Source organism: Oncorhynchus nerka, linkage group LG10, assembly GCF_034236695.1.
Source record: "Oncorhynchus nerka isolate Pitt River linkage group LG10, Oner_Uvic_2.0, whole genome shotgun sequence".
NCBI lineage: Eukaryota > Metazoa > Chordata > Actinopteri > Salmoniformes > Salmonidae > Oncorhynchus > Oncorhynchus nerka.
In genome coordinates, this window is record NC_088405.1 from 35,480,980 (window position 1) to 35,502,709 (window position 21,730).

At 41.8% G+C, this 21,730-nt stretch overlaps 1 protein-coding gene across 2 annotated transcripts in view; it reads left to right on the forward strand.

Annotated features, from left to right (window-relative positions):
• The window catches only part of prkn (parkin RBR E3 ubiquitin protein ligase), a 94,948-nt gene that overhangs the window by 56,729 nt on the left and 16,489 nt on the right, over positions 1-21,730 (forward strand). The gene's annotated exons all lie outside the window — the stretch shown is intronic.

The following is a 21,730-nucleotide window of genomic DNA, read 5'->3' on the forward strand; positions in this document are numbered from 1 at the left end:
ACTTCACGAGAGCCCATGAGCTCATGTTGCACAACATTTCTATAGGCTATGCAATGGTGTAACAAAACAGAATGATGGCCTCTATTAAAAAGAGGATCCTATCAGCTTTCTATAGGCTAGGCCTACTATATAATTATTTCTCAACTTTATTAATATTAAGCACATTGCTTCTATTTACAATGGGAGTATAGCCTACCTGGCTGGCATAAAAAACACTGGAAAAGCGTTGTCCATTTGCTATTTACAGTGGGGCAAAAAAGTATTTAGTCAGCCACCAATTGTGCAAGTTCTCCCACTTAAAAAGATGAGGGAGGCCTGTAATTTTCATCATAGGTACACTTTGGAGGGAGTTGAAAGTCCGTGTTGCCCAGCAACATCCCCAAAACATCACTGCTCTAGAGGAGATCTGCATGGAGGAATGGGCCAAAATACCAGCAACAGTGTGTGAAAACCTTGTGAAGACTTACAGAAAACGTTGACCTCTGTCATGCGAACAAAGGGTATATAACAAAGTATTGAGATAAACTTTTGTTATTGACCAAATACTTATTTTCCACCATAATTTGCAAATAAATTCATGAAAAATCCTACAATGTGATTTTCTGGATTTTTCCCCCCTCATTTTGTCTGTCATAGTTGAAGTGTACCTATGATGAAAATTACAGGCCTCTCATCTTTTTAAGTGGGAGAACTTGCACAATTGGTGGCTGACTAAAGACTTTTTTGCCCCACTGTAAGTGAATAGATGATGGCATGTATTCTTTCCCGCTGCCCATTTCAAGACAGGTGCATGGTTATTGTCCATTCTAAAACTAATTTCACACATGTATATTATTTAGTATATGTAAAGACAAGATTAAGTCAAGAATAGTATGACGGGTGACAATATTAGCCTATCACTTGTGAATGATGTCCAGCATAAGGCAAAAAACAGTGAATGCTTTTTTTTTTTGCTGCTTTTTCTAGTCATAGTCTCTCACCTCATGTAGCCTAGCACATAGGCCCATATGCTTTTCTAAGGTTTTTATCACAACAAAAGTGTCCAAATAACTTCTTAAAATGAAGCACATTAATACGCTTTACAACGGGTGTAGAGCCTAGCTAGCATACAAACACAGCGCGTGTAAGTTTCAAAATGGAGGAAGATCATTTTCACCATAAATGCACCTTGATATTTTTTTTATTTTTAATTGAACCTTTATTTAACCAGGTAGGCTAGTTGAGAACAAGTTCTCATTTACAACTGCGACCCGGCCAAGAATAAATCAAAGCAGTTCGACATATACAACACAGAGTTACACATGGAATAAACGAACATACAGTCAATAATACAGTAGAAAAAAGTATATATACAGTATGTACAAATCAGGTAGGATAAGGGATGTAGTAAGGCAATAAATAGGCCATGGTGGCGAAGTAATTACAATATACCAATTAAACACTGGAGTGATAGATGTGCAAGTAATGGAAGCATTACATGATTACATTACTTGTTTGAATAATCGCATTTGTGGTCACTTTTGAGAATGGTGTTTTCTAGCTAATGGAGCATTTGCGCTTATAGCCTACTACCCTGTGTGCATTGCTGTGCCTATAATGTGAAGAAATATCCTAATAGTTTATCAACATTTTGAGCTAAACATTCTTGTCTGTCAGGCTCATTAGTTGAAACAGGTTTTCTGACGCTATTGGTTGTATTAATTTGGGATCTGTCGCATCCCACCACTGTCCCAGAATATGTTTGGAATATTTATTTCTCACATAGAAAAGGTCATGGGCGATGCCAAGAGTGTGCAAGGTTGTCATCAAGGCAAAGGTTGGCTACTTTGAAGAATCTAAAATCTATTTTGATTTTGTTTAACTTTTTGTGTGCTCATATGTGTTATTTCATAGTTTTGACATCTTCACTATTATTCTACAATGTAGAAAATATTCAAAATAAAGAAAGACCCTTGAATGAGTAGGTGTGTCCAACCTTTTGACTGGTACTGTATTTCAAGAAATGTAGCTGCAAGCAGTCATTAGCAGGGTTCAAGCCCTGTGGCCCCACAGCCCCAACATCAGGACAAATTGGACTTATTACCCTTGGATGAGGTACTTCTGTACTCTTTACCACGCCTGCCAAAAATCAGAAATCAAAATCAAATAGATCAGGTGTTATGCTTTTGATATATTTTTGAATTATTTTTATGATGTTGACATGAAGACGTCTTCTCCTGAATCGCAGGACCAATTGGCACCAAATTAGGTATATAGCTATGGACCCACCTCTTTTAAATGCAATATTTTCCGAAACTCTAGCTCAAACAATATAGCCGCTATACGCCACTAATGTGAATGCCAAGAAGTACAATAGGGTTTCTCACAGCTTTGTTGAATTGTTTCCCACAATCTTTTCCACCTGTAGTTTTATGGTTGAATGTCTGATGTATAGGCTACTAGGTGTATGCGGCTTCTTTAAAATTGAAAATCAAGAGCCTTCCCTCTCAAGTCTCTTCCTCCGCTTCTCTAAATCTTTATTTTCCTGTGGAAGTGCTGACAACACCTTGGGAATCAGAAGCCTCATTCACTTTCTAAGAGGCTTTTTGGCTCAACAATGGAGCTCTACAGGAATGAGAGCTAAACATAGCCGTATTCAGATGTGACCCGAATTCAACCCATCAAACTGCCTCTCCGAAATTGTGCCATTATACACTAGGCTCCTGCACTAGACGCTTCTGGGAGGAACCATAGCATCCTGTAGACAGGATGAGGACAGATGATGCTATTTATTGAATTGATAGAGAAGGTGAAGGGGGTAGATGCTTTATACCTGTGCCTTCAGAAAGTATTCATACCCATTGACTTATTCCACATTTTATTGTGTTACAAACTGAATTCGAAATGGATTAGATAATATTGTAATTATTTCCCATCTACACACATTACCCAATAATAACAAAGGGAAAACATGTTTTTAGAAATTTTAGCAAATGTATTGAAAATGAAATACAGATATCTAATTTACATAAATATTAACATCCCCGAGTCAATACTTTGTCGAAGCAACTTGGCAGTGATTACAGCTGTGAGTGTTTCTGGGTAAGTCTATAAGAGCTTGTTTATCATTGCTAAACAAACATTTTCCGGTCTTGCCATAGATTTTCAAGCAGATTTAAGTCAAAACTGTAACTTTGCCACTCAGGAACATTCACTGTCTTCTTGGTAAGTAACTCCAGTGTAGATTTGGCCTTGTGTTTTAGGCTATTGTCCTTCTGAAAGGTGAATTCATCTCCCAGTGTATGGTGGAAAGCAGACTGAACTAGGATTTCCTCTAGGATTTTGCCTGTACTTAGTTCCATTCCATTTGTTTTTTTTATCCAAGAAAACTCTCTAGTCTAACAATTACAAGCATACCCATAACATGATGCAGTCAACAATATGCTTGAAAATATGGAGTGGTACTCAGTAATGTGTTGTATTGGGTCTGTAACTATTTTAAAGTCACCATTTGGCTTGTGGTGAAATCCCTGAGCGGTTTCCTTCCTCTCCGGCAACTGAGCTAGGAAAGACATCTGTATCTTTTGTAGTTACTGGTTGTATTGATCTGTGTTTGAAATTCACTGCCCGACTGATGGACCTACAGATAATTGTATGTGTGGGAAGAGGAAACATAATTCCACTTTGACATTATGGGGTATTGTGTGTTGGCCAGTGACCACAAATCACAATTGAATCCATTTGAAATTCAAGCTGTAACACAACAAAACGTAGAAAAAGTCAAGGGTTGGGAATACTTTCTGAAGTCACTGTATACAGTGCATTTGGAAAGTATATAGACCCCTTGGCTTTTTACACATTTTGTAACTTTACAGCCTTATTCTAAAATGTATTAAATAAATACAAAATCCTCATCAATCTAAACACAATACCCCATAATGACAAAGCAAAAACAGGTTTTTAGAAATGTATAAAATAAAAAGAGACCCTTATTTACATAAGTATTTCAGACCTTTTTACTATGAGACTTGGAATTGAGCTCATGTGCATCCTGTTTCTATTGATCATCCTTGAGATTTTTCTACTACTTGTTTGGAGTCCATTTGTGGTAAATTCAATTGATTGGACATGATTTGGAAAGGCACAAACCTGCCTATATAAGGTCCCACAGTTGACAGTACATGTCAGAGCAACAATCGAGCCATGGGGTCGAAGGAATTGTCCGTAAAGCTCTGATGCACGATTGTGTCGAGGCACAGATCTGGGGAAGGGTACCAAAACATTTCTGCAGCATTGAAGGTCCCTAAGAACACAGTGGCTTCCACCATTCTTAAATGTTTAGAACCACAAAGACTCTTCCTAGGGCTGGCCACCCAGCCAAACTGCGCAATCGGGGGAGAAAGGCCTTGGTCAAGGAGGAGTGGCTTCGGGACAAGTCTCTGAATGTTCTTGAGTGGCCCAGCCAGAGCCCGGACTTAAACCTGATCGAACACCTGTGGAGAGTATTGAGAAGAGCAGAGTGGCGACACTCCCTATCCAACCTGACAGAGCTTGAGAGGATCTGCAGAGAAGAATGGGAGAAACTCCCTAAATACAGGTGTGCCAAGCTTGTAGTGTCATACCCAAGAATGCTTGAGGCTGTAATCGCTGCCTAATGTGTTTCAACAAAGTCCTGAGTAAAGGGTCTGAATGTAATTGTGATTTTTCTGTTTTTTTCATTTGCAATAAATGTGCAAACATTTCTTAACCTGTTTTTGCTTTGTCGCTATGGGGTATTGTGTGTAGATTTGACGAGGATGAAAAAAATTATAGTTTCATTTTGTAATGTAACAAAATGTGGAAAAGTGAAGGGGTCTGAATTCTTTCCAAATGCACCGTATAATATTGAAGGAAGGTTCAGGGCCTTAATTTAATTCCATTCAATAAATGTTTGTATATTGCTGACTCACGTCGCAGAAGCTCCTTTGTCAAAGCACCATTGTAACAGGGTGACAAATACACATCCCACCTTGAATAGAATATTTTGCTCTTGCGTGAAGGTTGAGCACAGCCTGCTCTGAGACACAGTTGGAATCAAGGAAAGAGAAAGGCGCCTCTAAAGGTGAAACATATATGAACTGTTTGGACTCGCAATCGGCATTATGTGTCTGGAGGATTTGGTGTCAGACACGGTCCTTTTTCTTGCGGTGTCTAAAGTAGGTCATAGAGCTCTGAACGGTCTTTCAGCAATATGTTTTTCTTCATTTGACTAATCTACTGCGAGAGGGAGGACATACTCTGGGACTACATTTCCTGCACTTGTGGACACTTCTGCCAACTCTTCCTCTCGCCTTCCTCCTCCCCTCTCGCAGTGCTATCTAGTGGTTTACTGCAAATGAAGCTGTGCTGAATGCATGTGAACATAATGCCCGTTAAAGGGCTTTGCCATCAGAAGCTGAGATAAGGTGCTCTCTCTCTCTCTCTCTCTCTCTCTCTCTCTCTCTCTCTGCCGCACTGCTTTTAAGTCCCGCAGCCTTTGAAGTGAAGGCAATTGGTTCTTACTTTGTGTATTGCCATGGAAACGCTGGGATTCTGCCCACCAAGGGCTCTGTAATGTGAGTCTCGCAGGTGTGGGACCAAAATGTGTCACTGTCAGTTTTCGATAGTTATCATCACTCTTCCTCACTCAGAAGTGTGTGTGCTCGTGTGTGTGTGATGGAAAGTTTCCCTTCTTATTGCTCTCTTGCATGTGTCAGTGTGACTTTCAAAAGGAATATTTGACACAATTTAGTGTAGGTTTGTGTATTCCTAACGCGATGCAAGTGTATCTCTCAGGTGTGTGTTCTCCCTCTCCTTCCAAAAATAATATCTCAGCGGCAGGTGGATCTAATTTGATAGAACTTCAACAAAAACATCCTCCCCGGTCTAGTTTACCCTTCAACATACACATGCACACACACACACACACACACACACACACACACTTCAAACAATGTGTGTGTGTAGACAGAAAGTGTTCATTCCTGGGGAATAAGGTGTGTGTGATGTCCTTCTGACAATGGGTCTGGGACCAGGCCGGGAAGGATACTGTGTCATTTGTCACACAGGGGCCATTAGAAAATGTGTAAACCACACTTGCCTGAGCTTTAGTAGACAGCCGCTGTGCTAACTTTGAGCCAGGAGGAAAAGGTGAACGCCGGTAATGGAACTCGTTTGTCAAAAGCCTGACCTTGTCCAGAATTGCTTCTGTCTTTAACAGGGATGTAAAGGGGGAAAATTCCTCATGAAGGATACAAACCATGCAGGCCCTTCCAGCTCGGCCCTCTGGGCTAACGCATCCGTCTGGGACTGGACTGGCCAGTACATATGTATTTTGGACTGATAGTGTAAAATACATATTGTTGCCACTCACCCACACCTGTCTCCACTCTGCTCATTAGCGCCATGGAATAATTAAGCAGTAGTTTTTCCCCCTCCCGTCTTCCGTATCCTGTTGGTACTTATACATGAATATGTAAATGTTAATATTAAGATAATTTTAGTTGATGTTACATTTGATATGCTGTTGCCATTTTTAGTGCAAATTCTTGCCAGTCCAGCATGTAAGATATCCTCAGTTTGATACATTTCAATGGTTGTGGTGTATTTCCCTATTACACCACAACCATTTCTTATCCTGCACGCTTTCCCCAATGTGTGTGGAATAAAACCCTGCTATTTGGACTCCTGCTTTATCTCCTCAATTCATCCGCATTCTGAACCAGTCGAAACCTCCTTATACAGTCCACCTTTCCTTGAAATACAGTACCAGTCAAAAGTTTGGACACACCTACTCATTCAAGGGTTTTTCTTTATTTTTTACTATTTTCTACATTGTAGAATAATAGGGAAGACATCAAAACTATGAAATAACACACATGGAAACATGTAGTAACCAAAAGTGTTAAACCTATCAAAATATATTTGGTAGCCACCCTTTGCCTTGATGACAGCTTTGCACACTCTTGGTATTCTCTCAACCAGCTTGACCTGGAAAGCTTTTCCAACAGCCTTGAAGGAGTTCCCATATATGCTGAGCACTTGTTGGCTGCTTTTCCTTCACTCTGTAAAAATCTTTGGTCATAGATACCTCACATAAATCTCAAATTTGTACTCATCAGACCAAATTACAGATTTCCACCGGTCTAATGTCCATCGCTCATGTTTCTTGGCTGAAGCAAGTCTTGTTTTCTTATTGGTGTCCTTTTAGTAGTGGTTTCTTTGCAGAAATTCGGCCATAAAGGCCTGATTCACACAGTCTCCTTTGAACAGTTGATGTTGAAATATGTCTGTTACTTGAACTCTGTAAAGCATTTATTTGGGCTGCAATTTCTGGGGCTAGTAATTCTAATGAACTTATCCTCTGCAGCAGAGGTAACTTTGAGTCTTCCTTTAGTGTGGCGGTCCTCATGAGAGCCAGTTTCATCATAGCGCTTGATGGTTTTTGCGACTGCACTTGAAGAAACTTTAAAAGTTCTTGACATTTTCCGGATTGACTGACCTTCATGTCTTAAAGTAATGATGGACTGTTGTTTCTCTTTGCTTATTTGAGCTGTTCTTGCCATAATATGGACTTGGTCTTTTACCAAATAGGGCTATCTTCTGTATACCACCCCTACCTTGTTACAACACAACTGATTTGGCTCAAACGCATTTTAAGAAGAAAATAAATTTCACTTTTATCAAGGCACACCTGTTCATTGAAATGCATTCCAGGTGACATGAAGCTGGTTGAGATAATGCCAAGAGTGTGCAAAGCTGTCATCAAGGCAAAGGGTGGCTCCTTTAAAAATCTCAAATATAAAATCAATTTTGATTTGTTTAACACTTTTTTTGGTTGCAACATGATTCCATGTGTTTTTTCATAGTTTGGATGGCTTCACTATTATTCTATGATGTAGAAAATAGTTTAAAAAAATAAAGAAAACTCGTGAATGATTAGGTGTGTCCAAACCTTTCATTGCTACTGTATTTAAAAAATATATATTCTAAATCCCCTCCAAAAACCAGACATCTTAAAATGATGCCATTAACCCTTCGACCTAACCCTGCCGTCTCAAAGGAGCGAGTTCAAACAGCTCAGGGAAGGCTAGTAAAACCTTTTATTCACAGGGTTTATTCTATTCAATTCTCCAGCAGTACTAGACAATCATCTTCTCAGTTCTTTCTATGTAGATTAGATCTAGAACCAGTCTGTATGTGACCAGACTCAGGTTGGTAGAATAAGCCATCTCCCCTCTAACCATGGGCTTATTTACTGGGTCATTAAGCCTGGCTGCTCTGCAGTCAGCATAGTGTCTGTGCTAACAGACAGGCCCTGTGGTCTAACGATGGCTTAGTGACAGACAGACAGACAGACAGACAGACAGACAGACAGACAGACAGACAGACAGACAGGCAGGCAGGCAGGCAGGCAGGCAGACAGGCAGTCAACAGAACAGTACCAACTATAGAGCCTGTCTGATCTGTTATGATCTCTTATCTAAGAGATCAGGGGTTCTCAAACCTCTCCTTGAGGACCCCCCAGCGGTTCCATGTATTTTAACTATTGCACAGCTAGCACACCGGATTCAAATGGTCAACTAATTATCAAGCTCTTGACTAGGTGAATCAGCTTGGTCAGTAGGTTCAGGGCTACAACAACATTGTTAAACGTCTGGGGGGTCCCTGCGGAGAGGTTTGAGAACCCCTGATCTAAGCTGACGATCTGTAACCGGAGGGGTACGAAACGGATTGATCAGAGGGAGGAGAGGCAAGCTGCCTCTTTTTGAACGGCTGTATCTTTATTGGGAAATGTCTGTGGAACACTCCTGATACCACAGGGGATTATGGCGGGCCGGGGGCGATTCTGTTTTCATAATGAAGCATTCTTTAACTACCACCAGTTTGATTGTGCTTTCGTATGCTAATCGTCTCTCTTGCTGTCTCTGTAATCAGAGTGATTGCATGACTGGCTGTGACCGTATGAGATCCAGTGACCACCGGTGTTCTCTAGTCTTTAATACTGTATGGCTGTGGCTGTTCTGCCTGTGTGAGCATGACCATATCAGTCTTCCTTTAAGCTACACATCTCTGTTCCTGAGGTCATACTAGCCTTGTGCCCTGCTCTCCATCAGGCTGGGGAGAGAGAGGGAGGGAGATATGTGTCTGTCTGCTTGCTTGGATACCCTGCTCATTTTTATTCTCTATTGCCTGTCCTATTAGTAGAGGGCCTCAGCCCATTCCCACAGCCCCTGCTCATGACCAAGCCCTAATAATGACAGAGATCTAGACAAACACACACACACACACACCTGTTCCCCAGGAGGCACAACCTTAACCTGCTATGCGCACAATGTTTTAAAGATGGGAATTGGGAAAGGACCCAGTGAGCAAAATGGCATTGAAAAGATGCCTAAAAGCTGTGTTTTCCAAACGTTCCGGTTAGGTTAATTTGAGGTTCTGAGTGAAAGGTGAGAAGATGTCTTTTTAGGACGTTTCAAATATACTGAACAAAAATACACCCAACTTGCAGCAGTTTAGAAGATTTTACTGAGCTACAGCTCATATAAGGAAATCAGTCAATTGAAATGAATTCATTAGGCCCTAATCTATGGATTTCACATGACTGGGAATACAAATATGCATCTGGTCACAGATACTTTAAAAGAAAGGCAGGAGTGTGGATCAGAAAACCAGACAGATATCATGCAGCGAGACACAACTTCTTCGCATAGAGTTGATCAGGCTGTTGATTGTGGCCTGTTTTCCCACTCCTCTTCAATGGCTGTGCAAAGTTGCTGGATATTGGCGGGAACTAGAACACGCTGTCGTAGACGTTGACCCAGAGCATCCTAAACATGCTCATTGGGTAACATGTCTGGTGAGTATGCAGACAATGGAAGAACTGAGACATTTTCAGCTTCCAGGAATTGTGAACAGATCCTTGCGACATTGTGCCGTACATTATCATGCTGAAAAATTAGGTGATGGTGGTAGATGAATGGGCCTCAGGATCTCGTCACGGTATCACTGTGTATTCAAATAGTCATCGACAAAATGGAATTGTGTTAATTGTCCGTAGCTTATGCCTGCCCATATCATAACCCCATTGCCACCATGGGTCACTCTGTTCACAACATTGACTTCAGTAAACCGCTCGCCCACACGACACCATACACGTGGTGTGTCGTTGTAAGGCTGGTTGGACGTACTGACAATTTCTCTAAAATGATGGCAGTGGCTTATAGTAGAGAAATGAACCTTCAATTCTCTGGCAACAGCTCTGGTGGACATTTCTGCAGTCAGCATGCCAATTGCACGCTCCCTCAACTTGAGACATCTGTGGCATTGTGTTTTGTGACAAAACTGCATATTTTAGTGGCCTTTTATTGTCCCCAGCACAAGGTGTACCTGCAGTTCAATCCCTTCTTTCCGTCGATTTAAAGTTTGCGCCTTTTCCATAACATGAGTCTTTTGAAAGTGGTATTTCTCTACACAAGACACAAAAATCGTTATAATCCTATGTAAAGCCAGAATGATGTGAGCTACAGACTAATAAGTCACCACCATCGAAAGATGACTCTCATGAACACGACTATGTCGATTGTCTAGCTCTACGACACGCACAAGCTTTACGACAGTCGTCTGAACACTGTTATGGATGTCCTCATTTCGAAGAGGTATGACTGTCTCTCAGATATAGGACAGACACTTCAAAACCATATTCCTTATACATTTGTTGACTGTCTGTTTTGCCATGTACAACTGTGTTATTCAATGTGTTTTTGTTGGGCCAAATTCAATGTTTTTTCAAATAACTTTGAATATAGTGTACCAGTGAAAGGTTTGGACACTTACTCATTCAAGGGTTTTATTTTTTACTATTTTCTACATTGTAGAATAATAGTGAAGACATCAAAACTATGAAGTAACACATATGGAATCATGTAGTAACCAAAAAAGTGTTAAACAAATCAAAGTATATGTTAGATTCTTCAAAGTATCCAACCTTTGCCTTGATGACAGCTTTGCACTCTCTTGCCATTCAATTAAAGAGAAATTGCAGAAATGTAGAGCGGAAGTGGAGAAAGTCAGTTGCAGGTCCATTATGATATTCTGAGAGAGTAACTTGACATATATACCAAGGCAATTAGAAATGCCAGACGGATTCATTTTTCTAACTTGATCAATATTAATCAGAGTAATTAGGGAATGCTCTTCTCAACAATTGATGGCCTGATAAATCATCCCCCCTAAAACCTATGTGAACTTTCAGCCCAACCCATAAATGTAATGAGTGTGCGGCATATTTCAGAGATAAGATAACCAACATTAAGCTGGGTATCAGTCAAACAACACCTGATAAGAAGTTTGATATTTGCTCTAGCCTACCACGTAAAGGCACTATGGATTTATTTTCCGTTGTTGACACAGACATGCTCAGGAAAGTGATATCACAACTTGACTTCTATCTGCCTTCTCAATTCTATCCCCACCAACTTCTTACAAACCAGTTTTTAATTGCATATCTGAAGAAGTGCAAGCTATTGTTCATCACTCCCAGTTCACAGGCACTTTCCCCACTGCATTAAAAACTGATATGGTGAAACCCCTTGTGAAGAAAATTCATCAAGATTGTTCAGCTCTTAACAATTTTTGGCCAAACTTCCATTCTTAAGCAAAATTCTGGAGAAATTGGTTTCAAACAGCTAAAAAAAAAATTATGCCCACCACAGCACAAAGACCGCCTTAGTTAAAGTGGTAAATAAACTTAGAGCCAACACAGATGCCAAACAACTCTCTGTCCTTGTACTCTTGGATTTAAGTGCAGCATTCAAATGACGCCCTTCTGGATATACTGGAGAGGCGGCCTGTCCAGTTCTAAATTGGTTTAGGACCAATTTGACCAGTCAATATTTTTTTAGTCACCCTTGGTGAACATACATATCACGTGGTGTTCCACAAGGTTCGATTTTGGGTCCTGTACTGTTTAGTTTACACAGTGCATTCAGAAGGTATTCCGACCCCCTGTATTTTTCTTCATTTTGTTATGATACAGCCTTATTCTAAAATTCTATCATTTTTTCCCCCTCATCTACAGTTGAAGTCGGAAGTTTACATACACTTGTGTTGGAGTCATTAAAACTTGTTTTTCAACCACTCCACAAATGACTTGTTAACAAACTATAGTTTTGGCAAGTCGGTTAGGACATCTACTTTGTGCTTGACACAAGTAATTTTTCCAACATTTGTTTACAGACAGATTATTTCACTTATAATTCACTGTGTCACAATTCTAGTGGGTCAGAAGTTTACATACACTAAGTTGACTGTGCCTTTAAACAGCTTGGAAAATTCCAGAAAATGATGTCATGGCTTTAGAAGCTTCTGATAGGCTAATTGACATCATTTGAGTCAATTGGAGGTGTACCCGTGGATGTATTTCAAGGCCTACCTTCAAACTCAGTGCTTCTTTGCTTGACATCATGGGAAAATCAAAAGAAATTGCCAAGACCTCAGAAAATTGTAGACCTGCAAGTCTGGTTCATCCTTGGGAGCAATTTCCAAATGCCTGAAGGTACCTCATTCATCTGTACAAACAATAGAACGCAAGCGGGAGCGTCATACTGCTCAGGAAGGAGATGCGTTCTGTCTTCTAGAGATGAACGTACTTTGGTGCGAAAAGTGCAAATCAATCCAAGAACAGCAGCAAAGGACCTTGTGAAGATGCTGGAGGAAACAGGTAAAAAGGTATCTATATCCACAGTAAAACAAGTCCTATATCTACATAACCTGAAAGGCCGCTCAGCAAGGAAGAAGCCACTGCTCCAAAACCGCCATAAAAAAGCCAGACTACGGTTTGCAACTGCACATGGGGACAAAGATCCTACTTTTTGGAGAAATGTCCTCTGGTCGGATTAAACAAAAATAGAACTGTTTGGCCATGATGAATATCTTTATGTTTGGTGGAAAAAGGGGGAGGCTTGCAAACCGAAGAACACCGTCTCAACTGTGAAGCACGGGGGTGGAAGCATCATGTTGTGGGGGTGCTTTGCTGCAGGAGGGGCTGGTGCACTTCACACAATAGATGGTATCATGAGGCAGGACAATTAAGTGGATATATTGAAGCAACATCTCAAGACATCAGTCAGAAAGTTAAAGCTTGGTCACAAATGGGTCTTCCAAATGGACAATGACCCCAAGCATACTTCCAAAGTTGTGGCAAAATGGCTTAAGGACATCGAAGTCAAGGTATTGGAGTGGACGTCACAAAGCCCTGACCTCAATCCCATAGAAAATGTGTGGGCAGAACTGAAAAAGTGTGTGCGAGCAAGGAGGCCTACAAACCTGACTCAGTTACACCAGCTCTGTCAGGAGTAATGGGCCAAAATTCACCCAACTTATTGTGGGAAGCTTGTGGAAGGCTTCCTGAAACGTTTGACCCAAATTAAACAATTTAAGCTAAAATAAATCATTCTCTCTACTATTATTCTGACATTTCACATTCTTAAAAGAAAGTGGTGATCCTAACTGATCTAAGACAGGGAATATTTACTAGGATTAAATGTCAGGAATTGTGAAACTGAGTTTAAATGTATTTGGCTAAGGTGTATGTAAACTTCCGACTTCAACTGTATCTACACACAATACCCCATAATGAGAAAGCAAAAACAGGTTTTAGAAATTTCAGCAAATGTAAATTATATTCTGCATAGGTATTCAGACCCTTTACTCAGTACTCGAGTCTTCTTGGGTATGACACTACATGCTTGGCACACCTGTGTTTTTTGGAGTTTCTCCCATTCTTCTCTGAAGATCCTCTCAAGGTCTGTCATGTTGGTTGGGGAGTGTCTCTGCACAGCTATTTTTCAAGTCTCTCCACATGTTCGATTGGGTTCAAGTCCGGGCTCTTGGTGGGCCACTCAAGGACATTGAGACTTGTCCCGAAGTCACTCCCTGTGTTGTCTTGGCTGTGTACTTAGCGTTGTGGTCCTGTTGGAAGGTGAACGTTTACCACAGTAGGGGGTCCTGAGTTCTCTGGAACAGGTTTTCATCAACGATCTCTCTGTACTTTGCTTCGATCATCTTTCCCTCCATCCTGACTAGTCTCCCAGTCCCTGCTACTGAAAAGCATCCCCACAGCATGATGCTGCCACCACCATGCTTCACCGTAGGGATGGTATTGGCCATGTGATGAGTGTTGCCTGGTTTCCTCCAGATGTGACACTTGGCATTCAGGCCAAAGAGTTCAATCTTGGTTTCATCAGACCAGAGAGTCTTGTTTCTCATGGTCTGATAGTCCTTTAGGTGCCTTTTGGAAAACTCCAAGAGGACCTGTATGTGCCTTTCACTGAGGGGTGGCTTCCGTCTGGCCACTCGACCATAAAGGCCTGATTGGTGGAGTGCTGCAGAAATGGTTGTCCTTTTGGAAGGTTCTGTCATCTCCACAGAGGAACTCTGGAGCTCTCTCAGATTAACCGTTGGGTTCTTGGTTACCTCCTTGACCAAGGCCCTTCTCCCCCAATTGCTCAGGTTGGCTGGGTGGCCAGCTCTCGGAAGGTTCCAAACGTCTTCCATTTAAGAATTGATGGAGGCCAGTGTGTTCTTGGGGACCTTCAATGCTGCAGAAATGTTTTGGTATCATGTCTCGGAGCTCTACGGACAATTTCTTCAACCTCATGGCTTGGTTTTTGCTCTGACGTACACTGTCAACTGTGGAACCTTATATAGACACGTGTGTTCCTTTCCAAATTATGTCCAATCAAATTATAGAAAAATCTCAGGAATGATCAATGGAAACAGGTTGCACCTGAGCTCAATTTCGAGTCTCATAGTTAAGTAAATAAAAAAAAACATGTAATTCTAAAAACCTGTTTTCGCTTTGTCATTATGGGGCATTGTGTGTAGATTGATGAGGAATTTGTTTTATTTAATCCATTTTAGAATAAGGCTGTAAGATGACAAAATGTGGAAAGAGTAAAGGCGTCTGAATACATTCCGAATGCACTGTATATGTTACCCCTTGGCAGTGTCATCAGAAAGCACAGCATGGATTTTCACTGCTACGCAGACGATACACAGCTTTGCATTTCTGTGTCACCAGAGGATTTTAGCTCCACGGATAAATGATTAGACCGTATTAGTGATTTATATACTTGGATGGCTCATAACTTCCTGGAGCTAAATGAAGACAAGACCAAAGTACATATTGTTGGAGCCAAAGCACAGAGACAGAATCTGGCCTCACATTGTAATTCACGTTCAATAAAGATAAAATACCATGTAAAAGAAAACTAGGTATTTTGGTTATTAAACCCATCCACAATTGTGCACCCCAATTACATGTCAGACATGCTTTTAAGTTATGTACCCAGTAGGTCCCTCAGGTCCTCTGACACTGGCCTTTTAACTATCCCAAAGCTTAGGACCAAGAGGCATGGAGAGGCAGCTTTTAGTTACTGCCTCTGGAATGGCCTGCCAGAGAACCTGAGGGGGGCCGAAACTGTGGACATATTTAAGAGATCTTAAAACACACCTTTTCAGATTTGCTTTTCCTTTGGGTTATTTTTAGTCATTTGGGTACTGTCATTATTTTTGTTTTAAATCTTATGTATGTTATGTAGTAAATATTTCATGTAGCCACCAAATATGGAGTTGTCACGGTTGTGTGGAGAGACGTGAAACTTCCAAACAAAAAAAGAAACAAACAATGAACCGTAACATTAGAGGTGCTACATGCACTAACGCAAAACAAGATCCCACAAAAAAAACAGTCGGGAAATGGCTGCCTAAATATGATTCCCAATCGGAGATGACGCTAAATAGCTGCCTCTGATTGGGAACCATACCAGGCCAACATAGAAATACACCAACCTAGATTACCCACCCTAGTCACACCCCGACCTAACCAAAATAGAGAATAAAAAGGCTCTCTATGGTCAGGGCGTGACAGGAGTGTTATTCAGTAATGTGTTGTATTGGATTTTACCTAAACATAACAGTTTGTATTCAGGACAGGACGTGAAATGCTTTGCCAATTTTTTGCAAAATTATTTTAGTGGCTTGTTGCAAAAAGGATGTAGAGTGGGGCAAAAAAAAAAATTTGTCAGCCACCAATTGGCTGTCTTGTATGTCTTCCATTTCCTAATAATTGCTCCCACAGTTGATTTCTTCAAACTAAGCTGCTTACCTATTGCAGATTCAGTCTTCCCAGCCTAGTGCAGGTCTACAATTTTGTTTCTGGTGTCCTTTGACAGCTCTTTGGTCTCGGGCATAGTGGAGTTTGGAGTGTGACTGTTTGAGGTTGTGGACAGGTGTCTTTTATACTGATAACAAGTTCAAACAGATGCCATTAATACAGGTAACGAGTGGAGGACAGAGGAGCCTCTGTGAGAGCCAGAAATCTTGCTTGTTTGTAGGTGACCAAATACTTATTTTCCACCATAATTTGCAAATAAATTCATTAAAAATCCCACAATTGGTGGCTGACTAAATACTTTTTTGCCCCACTGTAGCTAGATGTAGTAGGCTAATGTTAACTCGTTGGCCTGGCGTTAGGCTAGCGATGAAGCATTTTAGCCAGGCAGCCTAGGATAACATCTACAAGCGTGTACTGTATGACAGAGTCAGACTGTTTCGACAACATAAAAGAGAGAAGGATGTCATTGGCGTTTCTCTACAAGTAGTGTGAGTCCACGTGTTTTGTTCTACTTACACACATTATGTTATATCTCGCTCTTCATTACTCAATGCCTAGGTTTACCTCCAATGTACTCACATCCTACCTTACCTTTGTCTGTACACTATGCCTTGAATCTATGCTATCGTGCCCAGAAACCTGCTCCATTTTCTCTCTGTTCTGAACGTCTTTAGCCGTACCCTTATCCTACTTCTCCTCTGTTCCTCTGGTAATGTGGAGGTTAATCCAGGTCCTGCAGTGCCCAGCTCCACTCCCACCTCCCAGGTGCTCTCATTTGTTGACTTCTGTAAAAGGAAAAGCCCTGGTTTCATGCATGTTAACATTAGAAGCCTACTCCCTACGTTTGTTTTACTCACTGCTTTAGCGCACTCTGCCAACCCAGATGTCTTAACCGTGTCTGAATGCTGGCTTAGGAAAACCACCAAAAACCCTGAAGTCTCCATTGCTAACTATAACGTTTTCCGCTAAGATAGAACTGCCAAAGGGGGCGGTGTTGCAATCTACTGCAAAGATGTCCTGTTCTGTCCTACTATCCAGGTCTGTACCCAAACAATTTGAGCTTCTACTTCAAAAAATTCACCTTTCCAGAAATAAGTCTCTCACTGTTGCCGCTTGCTATAGACCTCCCTGCCCCCAGCTGTGCCCTCGATACCATATGTGAATTGATTGCCCCCCATCTATCTTCTGAGTTCCTGCTACTAGGTGACCTAAACTGGGACATGCTTAAAACCCCGGCCATCCTACAAACTAAGCTTGATGCCCTCAATCTCACACAAATTATTAATGAACCTACCAGGTACAACCCCAAATCAGTAAACACGGGCACCCTCATAGATGTCATCCTAACTAATTCGCCCTCCAAATACACCTCTGCTGTTTTCAATCAAGATCTCAGCGATCACTGCCTCATTGCCTGCATCCGTAATGGGTCTGCGACCAAACGACCACCCCTCATCACTGTCAAACGCTCCCTGAAACACTTCTGCGAGCAGGCCTTTCTAATCGACCTGGCCGGGGTATCCTGGAATGACATTGACCTCATCCCGTCAGTAGATGATGCCTGGCTATTCTTTAAAAGTGCCTTCCTTTCAAAAAATGTAGAACTAGGAAAAGATATAGTCCTTGGTTCACTCCAGACCTGTCTGCCCTTGACCAGCACAAAAACATCCTGTGGCGTTCTGAATTAGCATCGAATAGCCCCCGTGACATGCAACTTTGCTATGGCAAGCTTTTTCAAACAGAAATTTTCATCCTATAGTACTAACTCAAAACAATTCTGGGACACTGTAAAGTCCATGGAGAATAAGAGCACCTCCTCCCAGCTGCCTACTGCCCTGAGGCTAGGAAACACTGTCACCACCGATAAATTCACTATAGAATTTCAATAAGCATTTCTCTACGGCTGGCCATGCTTTCCACATGGCTACCCCTACCCTGGTCAACTTCCACAGCAACCCGCCAAAGCCCCCACCATTTCTCCTTTACCCAAATCCAGATAGCTGATGTTCTGAAAGAGCTGCAAAATCTGGACCCCTACAAATGACCCGGGCTAGACAATCTGGACCCTCTCTTTCTAAAATGATCTGCCGAAATTGTTGCAACCCCTATTACTAGCCTGTTCAACCTCTCTTTCGTATCGTCTGAGATTCCCAAAGATTGGAAAGCTTCCGCGGTCATCCCCCTCTTCAAAGGGGGTGACACTCTAGACCCAAACTGCTACAGACCGATATCTATCCTACCCTGTCTTTCTAAGGTCTTCGAAAGCCAAGTTAACAAACAGATTACTGACCACTTCGAATCCCACCATACCTTCTCCGCTATGCAATCTGGTTTCAATCTGGTTTCAGAGCTGGTCATGGGTGCACCTCAGCCATGCTCAAGGTTCTAAACGACATCATAACCCCCATCGATAAGAGACATTACTGTGCAGCCATATTCATCGACCTGGCCAAGGCTTTCGACTCTGTCAATCACAACATTCTTATTGGCAGACTCGACAGCCTTGGTTTCTCAAATGATTGCCTCGCCTGGTTTACCAACTACTTCTCTGATAGAGTTCAGTGTGTCAAATCGGAGGGCCTGTTGCCTGGACCTCTGACAGTCTCTATGGGTGTGCCACAGGGTTCAATTCTCGGGCCGACTCTCTTTTCTGCATACATCAATGATGTTGCTCTTGCTGCTGGAGATTCTCTGATCCACCTCTACGCAGACGACACCATTCTGTATACTTCTGGCCCCTCCTTGGACACTGTGTTTAACTAACCTCCAGACGAGCTTCAATGCCATACAACTCTCCTTCCGTGGCATGCTATTCAATCGATCACTGCCCGCACCTGCTCGCCCGTCCAGCATCACTACTCTGGACGGCTCTGACTTAGAATACGTGGACAACTACAAATACCTGGGTGTCTGGTTAGACTGTAAACTCTCCGTCCAGACTCACATTAAGCATCTCTAATCCAAAATGAAATCTAGAATTGACTTTCTATATTGCAACAAAGCATCCTTCACTCATGCTGCCAAACATACCCTCGTAAAACTGACCATCCTACCGATCCTCGACTTCGGTGATGTCCTCTATAAAATAGCCTTCAACACTCTACTCAACAAACTGGATGCAGTCTATCACAGTGCCATCCGTTTTGTCACTAAAGCCCCATACACTACCCACCATTGCGACCTGTACGCTCTCGTTGGTTGGCCCTCGCTTCATACTCGTCGCCAAACCCACTGGCTACAGGTTATCTACAAGTCTCTGCTAGGTAAAGCCCCGCCTTATCTCAGCTCACTGATCACCATAGCAGCACCCACTCGTAGCACGCGCTCCAGCAAGTATATCTCACTGGTCACCCCCAAAGCCAATTACTCCTTTGGTCGTCTTTCCTTCCAGTTCTCTGCTGCCCATGACTGGAACGAATTGCAAAAATCTCTGAAGCTGGAGACTCACATCTCCCTCACTAGCTTTAAGCACCAGCTGTCAGAGCAGCTTACAGATCACTGCACCTGTACATAGTCCATCTGTAAACAGCCCGTCTATCTACAGTGCCTTGCGAAAGTATTCGCCCCCCCTTGAACTTTGCGACCTTTTGCCACATTTCAGGCTTCAAACATAAAGATATAAAACACCCAATTTTTCAGTGTTTGATTTGTTAAAAAAGTTTGAAATATCCAATAAATGTCGTTCCACTTCATGATTGTGTCCCACTTGTTGTTGATTCTTCACAAAAAAATACAGTTTTATATCTTTATGTTTGAAGACTGAAATGTGGCAAAAGGTCGCAAAGTTCAAGGGGGCCGAATACTTTTGCAAGGCACTGTAGCTGAATCCACAAATTTGAAGGGGTGTCCACATACTTTTGTATATATAGTGTATTTATGCGTCTAACTTTCTCACTCATCATTATTCACGATTCGGTAGCATCCACATTAATGTAGAAGTGTTTAGAAACACATTCTTATTTACAATAAAAGTGACTCCAAAATGACACAATACATTATTTACCATTCATTTCTGTTGGGCAGAAAATAATCTGAAACACAACCTAAACAAACAGCAAATGCATCCAACAAGTTTGTGGAGTCAAAAGCTTGATGTAATCATTGAGTGCTAGGAATATGGGACCAAATACTAAACTGTTGACTACTTTAATACACACAAGTGTGTCTCATACTTTTGGTCCTCTAAAATGTGGGGAATATTTACAAAAGTGCTGTAATTTATAAACGGTTCACCCAGTATGGATTGAAATACCCTCAAATTAAAGCTGACACAGTCTGCACTTTAACCTCACAGTCATTGTATCATTTCAAATCCAAAGTATTGGAGTACAGAGCCAAAACCAAAAATGTCACTGTCCCAATACTTGTGAAGCTTTCTGCTTTACTGATTGAACTGGTACACCATCACCATGTACAGATGATAACTGACCATTCCAGCCCCTCCACATCCTCAGACTCCCGTCTTTCCCCTTCAGTCGCGCAAGTTTAAAACGGTTGTCTTAAGGCAATTTTACACACTGTTATGAAGGGATCAATAAACTATCAAGCACGGCGGCTAAATAACAGTCATTAAGGAAGCGCTGAGTGAATTGATTTGACACTGAAAGAAGTTGATCTCCTTTTTAACTAGTTGTTCTTTCGGATAAGCGGCAGAGTGATGGGAAATGGCACAACATAAATCCGGGGGTGCGTTCAGTTCGGTTCAATGTTTACTACGTTTGTGTGACTGTTTGTACTAAACGACACAATTCCCCAAAACAGTGGGCAGCATTCTTATTATGAAATACGTCTGCTCCCGTTTGATGGGTGTGGCGTGGTCAATTTGAGATTGACCATTTTTAAATTGCAAAACTCATGCAGCACACCATACACGATTGTCCTCTGGGCCATCATAATCATGCCGTACTTGAAATGGTCGTACAGTACAGTACAATTTCCTTTGAATGAAACTTTTAACACCGTTCTGTCGTACTGAACGCACCCCGGGTGTAGAATCCTTTGTTTGACCTGTGACCTCAAACTTTAGTTACTCGTATGTCTTCTGTTCTGAGAGATGTTACTTAGAGAATCCCTCCCTTACTTAGAGAATTCCTCCCTATCTGTCTATCCCCTCCCCTTCCTCTTTCCATTTTTGTCTGTCTCTCTCGCTCTCTCTCTCTCTTATGGCTGTTCCTCTGTTCCCTTTGTTATCTGTGTCTGTCTGACTTAGTCTGTCAATCTCTGTCACTCTCCCTCTCTCTGTCACTCGCTTTCTATCTGCAAGGGCCGCTCCTCTGTCACCACATCACCATGGCAACGTCATGTCACTCTGTCCCTGTCGCCGGCTGTCTGTATCTTTAATTACGTTCAGACAAAAGTCGGTGTCTTGTGTTTTTTTCTATCTTCTTCCTTTTCACATTCTCCCCATCGGAACGTCCCTCCCAGCTCGGGCTGCGTGATTAGCGTTCGTCGGAGGGATTTGCATAAGAACAGTGAGACCGTGGCGGCGGCGCTGTGGCATAGGAGACCCCAGGAGAGATTAGCGACATTAGCATGCTGGAGCCTACAGGGCTC